The sequence below is a fragment of the Danio rerio genome, chromosome 19 (assembly GCF_052040795.2).
Source record: "Danio rerio strain M-AB ecotype USA chromosome 19, GRCz13ab, whole genome shotgun sequence".
Taxonomy (NCBI): domain Eukaryota; kingdom Metazoa; phylum Chordata; class Actinopteri; order Cypriniformes; family Danionidae; genus Danio; species Danio rerio.
The window spans coordinates 19,842,416-19,856,417 of NC_141039.2; the positions used below are offsets into that span (position 1 = coordinate 19,842,416).

Genomic DNA, 14,002 nt, shown 5'->3' on the forward strand with positions numbered 1-14,002 from the left:
TTTTTGTTTTAGACAACATTTCATGCACTGTTAAACATGTTAAAGCAAGTTGCAAGTGAAAATCTATGTCTCTGACTGAGTTTGCATTACTGTGATTTGACCTCTCTGCTGGCTGAGATAAGCTCATTTTCAACGTCTAATTAAGAATGTTATAAAACTTGATCCAGCTATAAAATGCATCATTCTTTTTTGTTTTAGACAACATTTCATGCACTGTTAAACATGTTAAAGCAAGTTGCAAGTGAAAATCTATGTCTCTGACTGAGTTTGCATTACTGTGATTTGACCTCTCTGCTGGCTGAGATAAGCTCATTTTCAACGTCCAATTCAGAATGTAATAAAACCAGATCCAGCCATAAAATGCATCATTCTTTTTTGTTTTAGACAACATTTCATGCACTGTTAAACATGTTAAAGCAAGTTGCAAGTGAAAATCTATGTCTCTGACTGAGTTTGCATTACTGTGATTTGACCTCTCTGCTGGCTGAGATAAGCTCATTTTCAACGTCCAATTCAGAATGTAATAAAACCAGATCCAGCCATAAAATGCATCATTCTTTTTTGTTTTAGACAACATTTCATGCACTGTTAAACATGTTAAAGCAAGTTGCAAGTGAAAATCTATGTCTCTGACTGAGTTTGCATTACTGTGATTTGACCTCTCTGCTGGCTGAGATAAGCTCATTTTCAACGTCCAATTCAGAATGTAATAAAACCAGATCCAGCCATAAAATGCATCATTCTTTTTTGTTTTAGACAACATTTCATGCACTGTTAAACATGTTAAAGCGAGTTGCAAGTGAAAATCTATGTCTCTGACTGAGTTTGCATTACTGTGATTTGACCTCTCTGCTGGCTGAGATAAGCTCATTTTCAACGTTCAATTCAGAATGTAATAAAACCTGATCCAGCTATAAAATGCATCATTCTTTTTTGTTTTAGACAACATTTCATGCACTGTTAAACATGTTAAAGCAAGTTGCAAGTGAAAATCTATGTCTCTGACTGAGTTTGCATTACTGTGATTTGACCTCTCTGCTGGCTGAGATAAGCTCATTTTCAACGTCCAATTCAGAATGTAATAAAACCAGATCCAACCATAAAATGCATCATTCTTTTTTGTTTTAGACAACATTTCATGCACTGTTAAACATGTTAAAGCAAGTTGCAAGTGAAAATCTATGTCTCTGACTGAGTTTGCATTACTGTGATTTGACCTCTCTGCTGGCTGAGATAAGCTCATTTTCAACGTCCAATTCAGAATGTAATAAAACCAGATCCAGCCATAAAATGCATCATTCTTTTTTGTTTTAGACAACATTTCATGCACTGTTAAACATGTTAAAGCAAGTTGCAAGTGAAAATCTATGTCTCTGACTGAGTTTGCATTACTGTGATTTGACCTCTCTGCTGGCTGAGATAAGCTCATTTTCAACGTCCAATTCAGAATGTAATAAAACCTGATCCAGCTATAAAATGCATCATTCTTTTTTGTTTTAGACAACATTTCATGCACTGTTAAACATGTTAAAGCAAGTTGCAAGTGAAAATCTATGTCTCTGACTGAGTTTGCATTACTGTGATTTGACCTCTCTGCTGGCTGAGATAAGCTCATTTTCAACATCCAATTCAGAATGTAATAAAACCAGATCCAACCATAAAATGCATCATTCTTTTTTGTTTTAGACAACATTTCATGCACTGTTAAACATGTTAAAGCAAGTTGCAAGTGAAAATCTATGTCTCTGACTGAGTTTGCATTACTGTGATTTGACCTCTCTGCTGGCTGAGATAAGCTCATTTTCAACGTCCAATTCAGAATGTAATAAAACCAGATCCAGCCATAAAATGCATCATTCTTTTTTGTTTTAGACAACATTTCATGCACTGTTAAACATGTTAAAGCAAGTTGCAAGTGAAAATCTATGTCTCTGACTGAGTTTGCATTACTGTGATTTGACCTCTCTGCTGGCTGAGATAAGCTCATTTTCAACGTCCAATTCAGAATGTAATAAAACCAGATCCAGCCATAAAATGCATCATTCTTTTTTGTTTTAGACAACATTTCATGCACTGTTAAACATGTTAAAGCAAGTTGCAAGTGAAAATCTATGTCTCTGACTGAGTTTGCATTACTGTGATTTGACCTCTCTGCTGGCTGAGATAAGCTCATTTTCAACGTCCAATTCAGAATGTAATAAAACCAGATCCAGCCATAAAATGCATCATTCTTTTTTGTTTTAGACAACATTTAATGCACTGTTAAACATGTTAAAGCAAGTTGCAAGTGAAAATCTATGTCTCTGACTGAGTTTGCATTACTGTGATTTGACCTCTCTGCTGGCTGAGATAAGCTCATTTTCAACGTCCAATTCAGAATATAATAAAACCAGATCCAGCTATAAAATGCATCATTCTTTTTTGTTTTAGACAACATTTCATGCACTGTTAAACATGTTAAAGCAAGTTGCAAGTGAAAATCTATGTCTCTGACTGAGTTTGCATTACTGTGATTTGACCTCTCTGCTGGCTGAGATAAGCTCATTTTCAACGTCCAATTCAGAATGTAATAAAACCTGATCCAGCCATAAAATGCATCATTCTTTTTTGTTTTAGACAACATTTCATGCACTGTTAAACATGTTAAAGCAAGTTGCAAGTGAAAATCTATGTCTCTGACTGAGTTTGCATTACTGTGATTTGACCTCTCTGCTGGCTGAGATAAGCTCATTTTCAACGTCCAATTCAGAATGTAATAACACCAGATCCAGCCATAAAATGCATCATTCTTTTTTGTTTTAGACAACATTTCATGCACTGTTAAACATGTTAAAGCAAGTTGCAAGTGAAAATCTATGTCTCTGACTGAGTTTGCATTACTGTGATTTGACCTCTCTGCTGGCTGAGATAAGCTCATTTTCAACGTCCAATTCAGAATGTAATAAAACCAGATCCAGCCATAAAATGCATCATTCTTTTTTGTTTTAGACAACATTTCATGCACTGTTAAACATGTTAAAGCAAGTTGCAAGTGAAAATCTATGTCTCTGACTGAGTTTGCATTACTGTGATTTGACCTCTCTGCTGGCTGAGATAAGCTCATTTTCAACGTCCAATTCAGAATGTAATAAAACCAGATCCAGCTATAAAATGCATCATTCTTTTTTGTTTTAGACAACATTTCATGCACTGTTAAACATGTTAAAGCAAGTTGCAAGTGAAAATCTATGTCTCTGACTGAGTTTGCATTACTGTGATTTGACCTCTCTGCTGGCTGAGATAAGCTCATTTTCAACGTCCAATTCAGAATGTAATAAAACCAGATCCAGCCATAAAATGCATCATTCTTTTTTGTTTTAGACAACATTTAATGCACTGTTAAACATGTTAAAGCAAGTTGCAAGTGAAAATCTATGTCTCTGACTGAGTTTGCATTACTGTGATTTGACCTCTCTGCTGGCTGAGATAAGCTCATTTTCAACGTCCAATTCAGAATATAATAAAACCAGATCCAGCTATAAAATGCATCATTCTTTTTTGTTTTAGACAACATTTCATGCACTGTTAAACATGTTAAAGCAAGTTGCAAGTGAAAATCTATGTCTCTGACTGAGTTTGCATTACTGTGATTTGACCTCTCTGCTGGCTGAGATAAGCTCATTTTCAACGTCCAATTCAGAATGTAATAAAACCAGATCCAGCCATAAAATGCATCATTCTTTTTTGTTTTAGACAACATTTCATGCACTGTTAAACATGTTAAAGCAAGTTGCAAGTGAAAATCTATGTCTCTGACTGAGTTTGCATTACTGTGATTTGACCTCTCTGCTGGCTGAGATAAGCTCATTTTCAACGTCCAATTCAGAATGTAATAACACCAAATCCAGCTATATAATGCATCATTCTTTTTTGTTTCAGACAACATTTCATGCACTGTTAAACATGTTAAAGCAAGTTGCAAGTGAAAATCTATGTCTCTGACTGAGTTTGCATTACTGTGATTTGACCTCTCTGCTGGCTGAGATAAGCTCATTTTCAACGTCCAATTCAGAATGTAATAAAACCAGATCCAGCCATAAAATGCATCATTCTTTTTTGTTTTAGACAACATTTCATGCACTGTTAAACATGTTAAAGCAAGTTGCAAGTGAAAATCTATGTCTCTGACTGAGTTTGCATTACTGTGATTTGACCTCTCTGCTGGCTGAGATAAGCTCATTTTCAACGTCCAATTCAGAATGTAATAACACCAAATCCAGCTATATAATGCATCATTCTTTTTTGTTTCAGACAACATTTCATGCACTGTTAAACATGTTAAAGCAAGTTGCAAGTGAAAATCTATGTCTCTGACTGAGTTTGCATTACTGTGATTTGACCTCTCTGCTGGCTGAGATAAGCTCATTTTCAACGTCCAATTCAGAATGTAATAAAACCAGATCCAGCTATAAAATGCATCATTCTTTTTTGTTTTAGACAACATTTCATGCACTGTTAAACATGTTAAAGCAAGTTGCAAGTGAAAATCTATGTCTCTGACTGAGTTTGCATTACTGTGATTTGACCTCTCTGCTGGCTGAGATAAGCTCATTTTCAACGTCCAATTCAGAATGTAATAAAACCAGATCCAGCCATAAAATGCATCATTCTTTTTTGTTTTAGACAACATTTCATGCACTGTTAAACATGTTAAAGCAAGTTGCAAGTGAAAATCTATGTCTCTGACTGAGTTTGCATTACTGTGATTTGACCTCTCTGCTGGCTGAGATAAGCTCATTTTCAACGTCCAATTCAGAATGTAATAAAACCAGATCCAGCCATAAAATGCATCATTCTTTTTTGTTTTAGACAACATTTCATGCACTGTTAAACATGTTAAAGCAAGTTGCAAGTGAAAATCTATGTCTCTGACTGAGTTTGCATTACTGTGATTTGACCTCTCTGCTGGCTGAGATAAGCTCATTTTCAACGTCCAATTCAGAATGTAATAAATTCTGATCCAGCTATAAAATGCATCATTCTTTTTTGTTTTAGACAACATTTCATGCACTGTTAAACATGTTAAAGCAAGTTGCAAGTGAAAATCTATGTCTCTGACTGAGTTTGCATTACTGTGATTTGACCTCTCTGCTGGCTGAGATAAGCTCATTTTCAACGTCCAATTCAGATTGTAATAAAACCTGATCCAGCTATAAAATGCATCATTCTTTTTTGTTTTAGACAACATTTCATGCACTGTTAAACATGTTAAAGCAAGTTGCAAGTGAAAATCTATGTCTCTGACTGAGTTTGCATTACTGTGATTTGACCTCTCTGCTGGCTGAGATAAGCTCATTTTCAACGTCTAATTAAGAATGTTATAAAACTTGATCCAGCCATAAAATGCATCATTCTTTTTTGTTTTAGACAACATTTCATGCACTGTTAAACATGTTAAAGCAAGTTGCAAGTGAAAATCTATGTCTCTGACTGAGTTTGCATTACTGTGATTTGACCTCTCTGCTGGCTGAGATAAGCTCATTTTCAACGTCCAATTCAGAATGTAATAAAACCAGATCCAGCCATAAAATGCATCATTCTTTTTTGTTTTAGACAACATTTCATGCACTGTTAAACATGTTAAAGCAAGTTGCAAGTGAAAATCTATGTCTCTGACTGAGTTTGCATTACTGTGATTTGACCTCTCTGCTGGCTGAGATAAGCTCATTTTCAACGTCCAATTCAGAATGTAATAAAACCAGATCCAGCCATAAAATGCATCATTCTTTTTTGTTTTAGACAACATTTCATGCACTGTTAAACATGTTAAAGCGAGTTGCAAGTGAAAATCTATGTCTCTGACTGAGTTTGCATTACTGTGATTTGACCTCTCTGCTGGCTGAGATAAGCTCATTTTCAACGTCTAATTAAGAATGTTATAAAACTTGATCCAGCTATAAAATGCATCATTCTTTTTTGTTTTAGACAACATTTCATGCACTGTTAAACATGTTAAAGCAAGTTGCAAGTGAAAATCTATGTCTCTGACTGAGTTTGCATTACTGTGATTTGACCTCTCTGCTGGCTGAGATAAGCTCATTTTCAACGTTCAATTCAGAATGTAATAAAACCTGATCCAGCTATAAAATGCATCATTCTTTTTTGTTTTAGACAACATTTCATGCACTGTTAAACATGTTAAAGCAAGTTGCAAGTGAAAATCTATGTCTCTGACTGAGTTTGCATTACTGTGATTTGACCTCTCTGCTGGCTGAGATAAGCTCATTTTCAACGTCCAATTCAGAATGTAATAAAACCAGATCCAACCATAAAATGCATCATTCTTTTTTGTTTTAGACAACATTTCATGCACTGTTAAACATGTTAAAGCAAGTTGCAAGTGAAAATCTATGTCTCTGACTGAGTTTGCATTACTGTGATTTGACCTATCTGCTGGCTGAGATAAGCTCATTTTCAACGTCCAATTCAGAATGTAATAAAACCAGATCCAGCCATCAAATGCATCATTCTTTTTTGTTTTAGACAACATTTAATGCACTGTTAAACATGTTAAAGCAAGTTGCAAGTGAAAATTTATGTCTCTGACTGAGTTTGCATTACTGTGATTTGACCTCTCTGCTGGCTGAGATTAGCTCATTTTCAACGTCCAATTCAGAAAGTAATAAAACCAGATCCAGCCATAAAATGCATCATTCTTTTTTGTTTTAGATAACATTTCATGCACTGTTAAACATGTTAAAGCAAGTTGCAAGTGAAAATCTATGTCTCTGACTGAGTTTGCATTACTGTGATTTGACCTCTCTGCTGGCTGAGATAAGCTCATTTTCAACGTCCAATTCAGAATGTAATAAAACCAGATCCAGCCATAAAATGCATCATTCTTTTTTGTTTTAGACAACATTTCATGCACTGTTAAACATGTTAAAGCAAGTTGCAAGTGAAAATCTATGTCTCTGACTGAGTTTGCATTACTGTGATTTGACCTCTCTGCTGGCTGAGATAAGCTCATTTTCAACGTCCAATTCAGAATGTAATAAAACCAGATCCAGCTATAAAATGCATCATTCTTTTTTGTTTCAGACAACATTTCATGCACTGTTAAACATGTTAAAGCAAGTTGCAAGTGAAAATCTATGTCTCTGACTGAGTTTGCATTACTGTGATTTGACCTCTCTGCTGGCTGTGATAAGCTCATTTTCAACGTCCAATTCAGAATGTAATAAAACCAGATCCAGCTATAAAATGCATCATTCTTTTTTGTTTTAGACAACATTTCATGCACTGTTAAACATGTTAAAGCAAGTTGCAAGTGAAAATCTATGTCTCTGACTGAGTTTGCATTACTGTGATTTGACCTCTCTGCTGGCTGAGATAAGCTCATTTTCAACGTCCAATTCAGAATGTAATAAAACCAGATCCAGCCATAAAATGCATCATTCTTTTTTGTTTTAGACAACATTTCATGCACTGTTAAACATGTTAAAGCAAGTTGCAAGTGAAAATCTATGTCTCTGACTGAGTTTGCATTACTGTGATTTGACCTCTCTGCTGGCTGAGATAAGCTCATTTTCAACGTCCAATTCAGAATGTAATAAAACCAGATCCAGCCATAAAATGCATCATTCTTTTTTGTTTTAGACAACATTTCATGCACTGTTAAACATGTTAAAGCAAGTTGCAAGTGAAAATCTATGTCTCTGACTGAGTTTGCATTACTGTGATTTGACCTATCTGCTGGCTGAGATAAGCTCATTTTCAACGTCCAATTCAGAATGTAATAAAACCTGATCCAGCTATAAAATGCATCATTCTTTTTTGTTTTAGACAACATTTCATGCACTGTTAAACATGTTAAAGCAAGTTGCAAGTGAAAATCTATGTCTCTGACTGAGTTTGCATTACTGTGATTTGACCTATCTGCTGGCTGAGATAAGCTCATTTTCAACGTCCAATTCAGAATGTAATAAAACCTGATCCAGCTATAAAATGCATCATTCTTTTTTGTTTTAGACAACATTTCATGCACTGTTAAACATGTTAAAGCAAGTTGCAAGTGAAAATCTATGTCTCTGACTGAGTTTGCATTACTGTGATTTGACCTCTCTGCTGGCTGAGATAAGTTCATTTTCAACGTCCAATTCAGAATATAATGAAACCTGATCCAGCTATAAAATGCATCATTCTTTTTTGTTTTAGACAATATTTCATGCACTGTTAAACATGTTAAAGCAAGTTGCAAGTGAAAATCTATGTCTCTGACTGAGTTTGCATTACTGTGATTTGACCTCTCTGCTGGCTGAGATGAGCTCATTTTCAACGTCCAATTCAGAATGTAATAAAACCAGATCCAGCCATAAAATGCATCATTCTTTTTTGTTTTAGACAACATTTCATGCACTGTTAAACATGTTAAAGCAAGTTGCAAGTCAAAATCTATGTCTCTGACTGAGTTTGCATTACTGTGATTTGACCTCTCTGCTGGCTGAGATAAGCTCATTTTCAACGTCCAATTCAGAATGTAATAAATTCTGATCCAGCTATAAAATGCATCATTCTTTTTTGTTTTAGACAACATTTCATGCACTGTTAAACATGTTAAAGCAAGTTGCAAGTGAAAATCTATGTCTCTGACTGAGTTTGCATTACTGTGATTTGACCTCTCTGCTGGCTGAGATAAGCTCATTTTCAACGTCCAATTCAGAATGTAATAAAACCAGATCCAGCCATAAAATGCATCATTCTTTTTTGTTTTAGACAACATTTCATGCACTGTTAAACATGTTAAAGCAAGTTGCAAGTGAAAATCTATGTCTCTGACTGAGTTTGCATTACTGTGATTTGACCTCTCTGCTGGCTGAGATAAGCTCATTTTCAACGTCCAATTCAGAATGTAATAAAACCAGATCCAGCCATAAAATGCATCATTCTTTTTTGTTTTAGACAACATTTCATGCACTGTTAAACATGTTAAAGCAAGTTGCAAGTGAAAATCTATGTCTCTGACTGAGTTTGCATTACTGTGATTTGACCTCTCTGCTGGCTGAGATAAGCTCATTTTCAACGTCCAATTCAGAATGTAATAAAACCAGATCCAGCCATAAAATGCATCATTCTTTTTTGTTTTAGACAACATTTCATGCACTGTTAAACATGTTAAAGCAAGTTGCAAGTGAAAATCTATGTCTCTGACTGAGTTTGCATTACTGTGATTTGACCTCTCTGCTGGCTGAGATAAGCTCATTTTCAACGTCCAATTCAGAATGTAATAAAACCAGATCCAGCCATAAAATGCATCATTCTTTTTTGTTTTAGACAACATTTCATGCACTGTTAAACATGTTAAAGCAAGTTGCAAGTGAAAATCTATGTCTCTGACTGAGTTTGCATTACTGTGATTTGACCTCTCTGCTGGCTGAGATAAGCTCATTTTCAACGTCCAATTCAGAATGTAATAAATTCTGATCCAGCTATAAAATGCATCATTCTTTTTTGTTTTAGACAACATTTCATGCACTGTTAAACATGTTAAAGCAAGTTGCAAGTGAAAATCTATGTCTCTGACTGAGTTTGCATTACTGTGATTTGACCTCTCTGCTGGCTGAGATAAGCTCATTTTCAACGTCTAATTAAGAATGTTATAAAACTTGATCCAGCTATAAAATGCATCATTCTTTTTTGTTTTAGACAACATTTCATGCACTGTTAAACATGTTAAAGCAAGTTGCAAGTGAAAATCTATGTCTCTGACTGAGTTTGCATTACTGTGATTTGACCTCTCTGCTGGCTGAGATAAGCTCATTTTCAACGTCCAATTCAGAATGTAATAAAACCAGATCCAGCCATAAAATGCATCATTCTTTTTTGTTTTAGACAACATTTCATGCACTGTTAAACATGTTAAAGCAAGTTGCAAGTGAAAATCTATGTCTCTGACTGAGTTTGCATTACTGTGATTTGACCTCTCTGCTGGCTGAGATAAGGTCATTTTCAACGTCCAATTCAGAATGTAATAAAACCAGATCCAGCTTTTAAATGCATCATTCTTTTTTGTTTTAGACAACATTTCATGCACTGTTAAACATGTTAAAGCAAGTTGCAAGTGAAAATCTATGTCTCTGACTGAGTTTGCATTACTGTGATTTGACCTCTCTGCTGGCTGAGATAAGCTCATTTTCAACGTCCAATTCAGAATGTAATAAAACCAGATCCAGCTATAAAATGCATCATTCTTTTTTGTTTTAGACAACATTTCATGCACTGTTAAACATGTTAAAGCAAGTTGCAAGTGAAAATCTATGTCTCTGACTGAGTTTGCATTACTGTGATTTGACCTCTCTGCTGGCTGAGATAAGCTCATTTTCAACGTCCAATTCAGAATGTAATAAAACCTGATCCAGCCATAAAATGCATCATTCTTTTTTGTTTTAGACAACATTTCATGCACTGTTAAACATGTTAAAGCAAGTTGCAAGTGAAAATCTATGTCTCTGACTGAGTTTGCATTACTGTGATTTGACCTCTGTGCTGGCTGAGATAAGCTCATTTTCAACGTCCATATCAGAATGTAATAAAACCAGATCCAGCCATAAAATGCCTCATTCTTTTTTGTTTTAGACAACATTTCATACACTGTTAAACATGTTAAAGCAAGTTGCAAGTGAAAATCTATGTCTCTGACTGAGTTTGCATTACTGTGATTTGACCTCTCTGCTGGCTGAGATAAGCTCATTTTCAACGTCCAATTCAGAATGTAATAAAACCAGATCCAGCCATAAAATGCATCATTCTTTTTTGTTTTAGACAACATTTCATGCACTGTTAAACATGTTAAAGCAAGTTGCAAGTGAAAATCTATGTCTCTGACTGAGTTTGCATTACTGTGATTTGACCTCTCTGCTGGCTGAGATAAGCTCATTTTCAACGTCCAATTCAGAATGTAATAAAACTTGATCCAGCTATAAAATGAATCATTCTTTTTTGTTGTAGACAACATTTCATGCACTGTTAAACATGTTAAAGCAAGTTGCAAGTGAAAATCTATGTCTCTGACTGAGTTTGCATTACTGTGATTTGACCTCTCTGCTGGCTGAGATAAGCTCATTTTCAACGTCCAATTCAGAATGTAATAAAACCAGATCCATCTATAAAATGCATCATTCTTTTTTGTTTTAGACAACATTTCATGCACTGTTAAACATGTTAAAGCAAGTTGCAAGTGAAAATCTATGTCTCTGACTGAGTTTGCATTACTGTGATTTGACCTCTGTGCTGGCTGAGATAAGCTCATTTTCAACGTCCAATTCAGAATGTAATAAAACCTGATCCAGCCATAAAATGCATCATTGTTTTTTGTTTTAGACAACATTTCATGCACTGTTAAACATGTTAAAGCAAGTTGCAAGTGAAAATCTATGTCTCTGACTGAGTTTGCATTACTGTGATTTGACCTCTGTGCTGGCTGAGATAAGCTCATTTTCAACATCCAATTCAGAATGTAATAAAACCAGATCCAGCCATAAAATGCATCATTCTTTTTTGTTTTAGACAACATTTCATGCACTGTTAAACATGTTAAAGCAAGTTGCAAGTGAAAATCTATGTCTCTGACTGAGTTTGCATTACTGTGATTTGACCTCTCTGCTGGCTGAGATAAGCTCATTTTCAACGTCCAATTCAGAATGTAATAAAACCAGATCCAGCCATAAAATGCATCATTCTTTTTTGTTTTAGACAACATTTCATGCACTGTTAAACATGTTAAAGCAAGTTGCAAGTGAAAATCTATGTCTCTGACTGAGTTTGCATTACTGTGATTTGACCTCTCTGCTGGCTGAGATAAGCTCATTTTCAACGTCCAATTCAGAATGTAATAAAACCAGATCCAGCTATAAAATGCATCATTCTTTTTTGTTTTAGACAACATTTCATGCACTGTTAAACATGTTAAAGCAAGTTGCAAGTGAAAATCTATGTCTCTGACTGAGTTTGCATTACTGTGATTTGACCTCTCTGCTGGCTGAGATAAGCTCATTTTCAACGTCCAATTCGGAATGTAATAAAACCAGATCCAGCTATAAAATGCATCATTCTTTTTTGTTTTAGACAACATTTCATGCACTGTTAAACATGTTAAAGCAAGTTGCAAGTGAAAATCTATGTCTCTGACTGAGTTTGCATTACTGTGATTTGACCTCTCTGCTGGCTGAGATAAGCTCATTTTCAACGTCCAATTCAGAATGTAATAAAACCAGATCCAGCTATAAAATGCATCATTCTTTTTTGTTTTAGACAACATTTCATGCACTGTTAAACATGTTAAAGCAAGTTGCAAGTGAAAATCTATGTCTCTGACTGAGTTTGCATTACTGTGATTTGACCTCTCTGCTGGCTGAGATAAGCTCATTTTCAACGTCCAATTCAGAATGTAATAAAACCAGATCCAGCTATAAAATGCATCATTCTTTTTTGTTTTAGACAACATTTCATGCACTGTTAAACATGTTAAAGCAAGTTGCAAGTGAAAATCTATGTCTCTGACTGAGTTTGCATTACTGTGATTTGACCTCTCTGCTGGCTGAGATAAGCTCATTTTCAACGTCCAATTCAGAATGTAATAAAACCTGATCCAGCTATAAAATGCATCATTCTTTTTTGTTTTAGACAACATTTCATGCACTGTTAAACATGTTAAAGCAAGTTGCAAGTGAAAATCTGTCTCTGACTGAGTTTGCATTACTGTGATTTGACCTCTCTGCTGGCTGAGATAAGCTCATTTTCAACGTCCAATTCAGAATGTAATAAAACCAGATCCAGCCATAAAATGCATCATTCTTTTTTGTTTTAGACAACATTTCATGCACTGTTAAACATGTTAAAGCAAGTTGCAAGTGAAAATCTATGTCTCTGACTGAGTTTGCATTACTGTGATTTGACCTCTCTGCTGGCTGAGATAAGCTCATTTTCAACGTCCAATTCAGAATGTAATAAAACCTGATCCAGCTATAAAATGCATCATTCTTTTTTGTTTTAGACAACATTTCATGCACTGTTAAACATGTTAAAGCAAGTTGCAAGTGAAAATCTATGTCTCTGACTGAGTTTGCATTACTGTGATTTGACCTCTGTGCTGGCTGAGATAAGCTCATTTTCAACGTTCATATCAGAATGTAATAAAACCAGATCCAGCCATAAAATGCATCATTCTTTTTTGTTTTAGACAACATTTCATACACTGTTAAACATGTTAAAGCAAGTTGCAAGTGAAAATCTATGTCTCTGACTGAGTTTGCATTACTGTGATTTGACCTCTCTGCTGGCTGAGATAAGCTCATTTTCAACGTCCAATTCAGAATGTAATAAAACCAGATCCAGCCATAAAATGCATCATTCTTTTTTGTTTTAGACAACATTTCATGCACTGTTAAACATGTTAAAGCAAGTTGCAAGTGAAAATCTATGTCTCTGACTGAGTTTGCATTACTGTGATTTGACCTCTCTGCTGGCTGAGATAAGCTCATTTTCAACGTCCAATTCAGAATGTAATAAAACTTGATCCAGCTATAAAATGAATCATTCTTTTTTGTTGTAGACAACATTTCATGCACTGTTAAACATGTTAAAGCAAGTTGCAAGTGAAAATCTATGTCTCTGACTGAGTTTGCATTACTGTGATTTGACCTCTCTGCTGGCTGAGATAAGCTCATTTTCAACGTCCAATTCAGAATGTAATAAAACCAGATCCATCTATAAAATGCATCATTCTTTTTTGTTTTAGACAACATTTCATGCACTGTTAAACATGTTAAAGCAAGTTGCAAGTGAAAATCTATGTCTCTGACTGAGTTTGCATTACTGTGATTTGACCTCTCTGCTGGCTGAGATAAGCTCATTTTCAACGTCCAATTCAGAATGTAATAAAACCAGATCCAGCCATAAAATGCATCATTCTTTTTTGTTTTAGACAACATTTCATGCACTGTTAAACATGTTAAAGCAAGTTGCA

At 35.0% G+C, this 14,002-nt stretch overlaps 1 long non-coding RNA gene across 1 annotated transcript; it reads right to left on the bottom strand.

The window, feature by feature from the left end:
- Positions 1 to 568: 568 nt before the first annotated feature.
- LOC148679785 (uncharacterized) lies at positions 569 to 7,727 on the bottom strand. The gene is made up of 3 exons (XR_015945342.1): positions 6,353 to 7,727; positions 3,135 to 3,561; positions 569 to 2,576 (listed from the first exon to the last, which is right to left on the bottom strand). It is a non-coding gene; the product is annotated as an uncharacterized LOC148679785 (long non-coding RNA).
- Between the last annotated feature and the right edge of the window lie 6,275 nt (positions 7,728 to 14,002).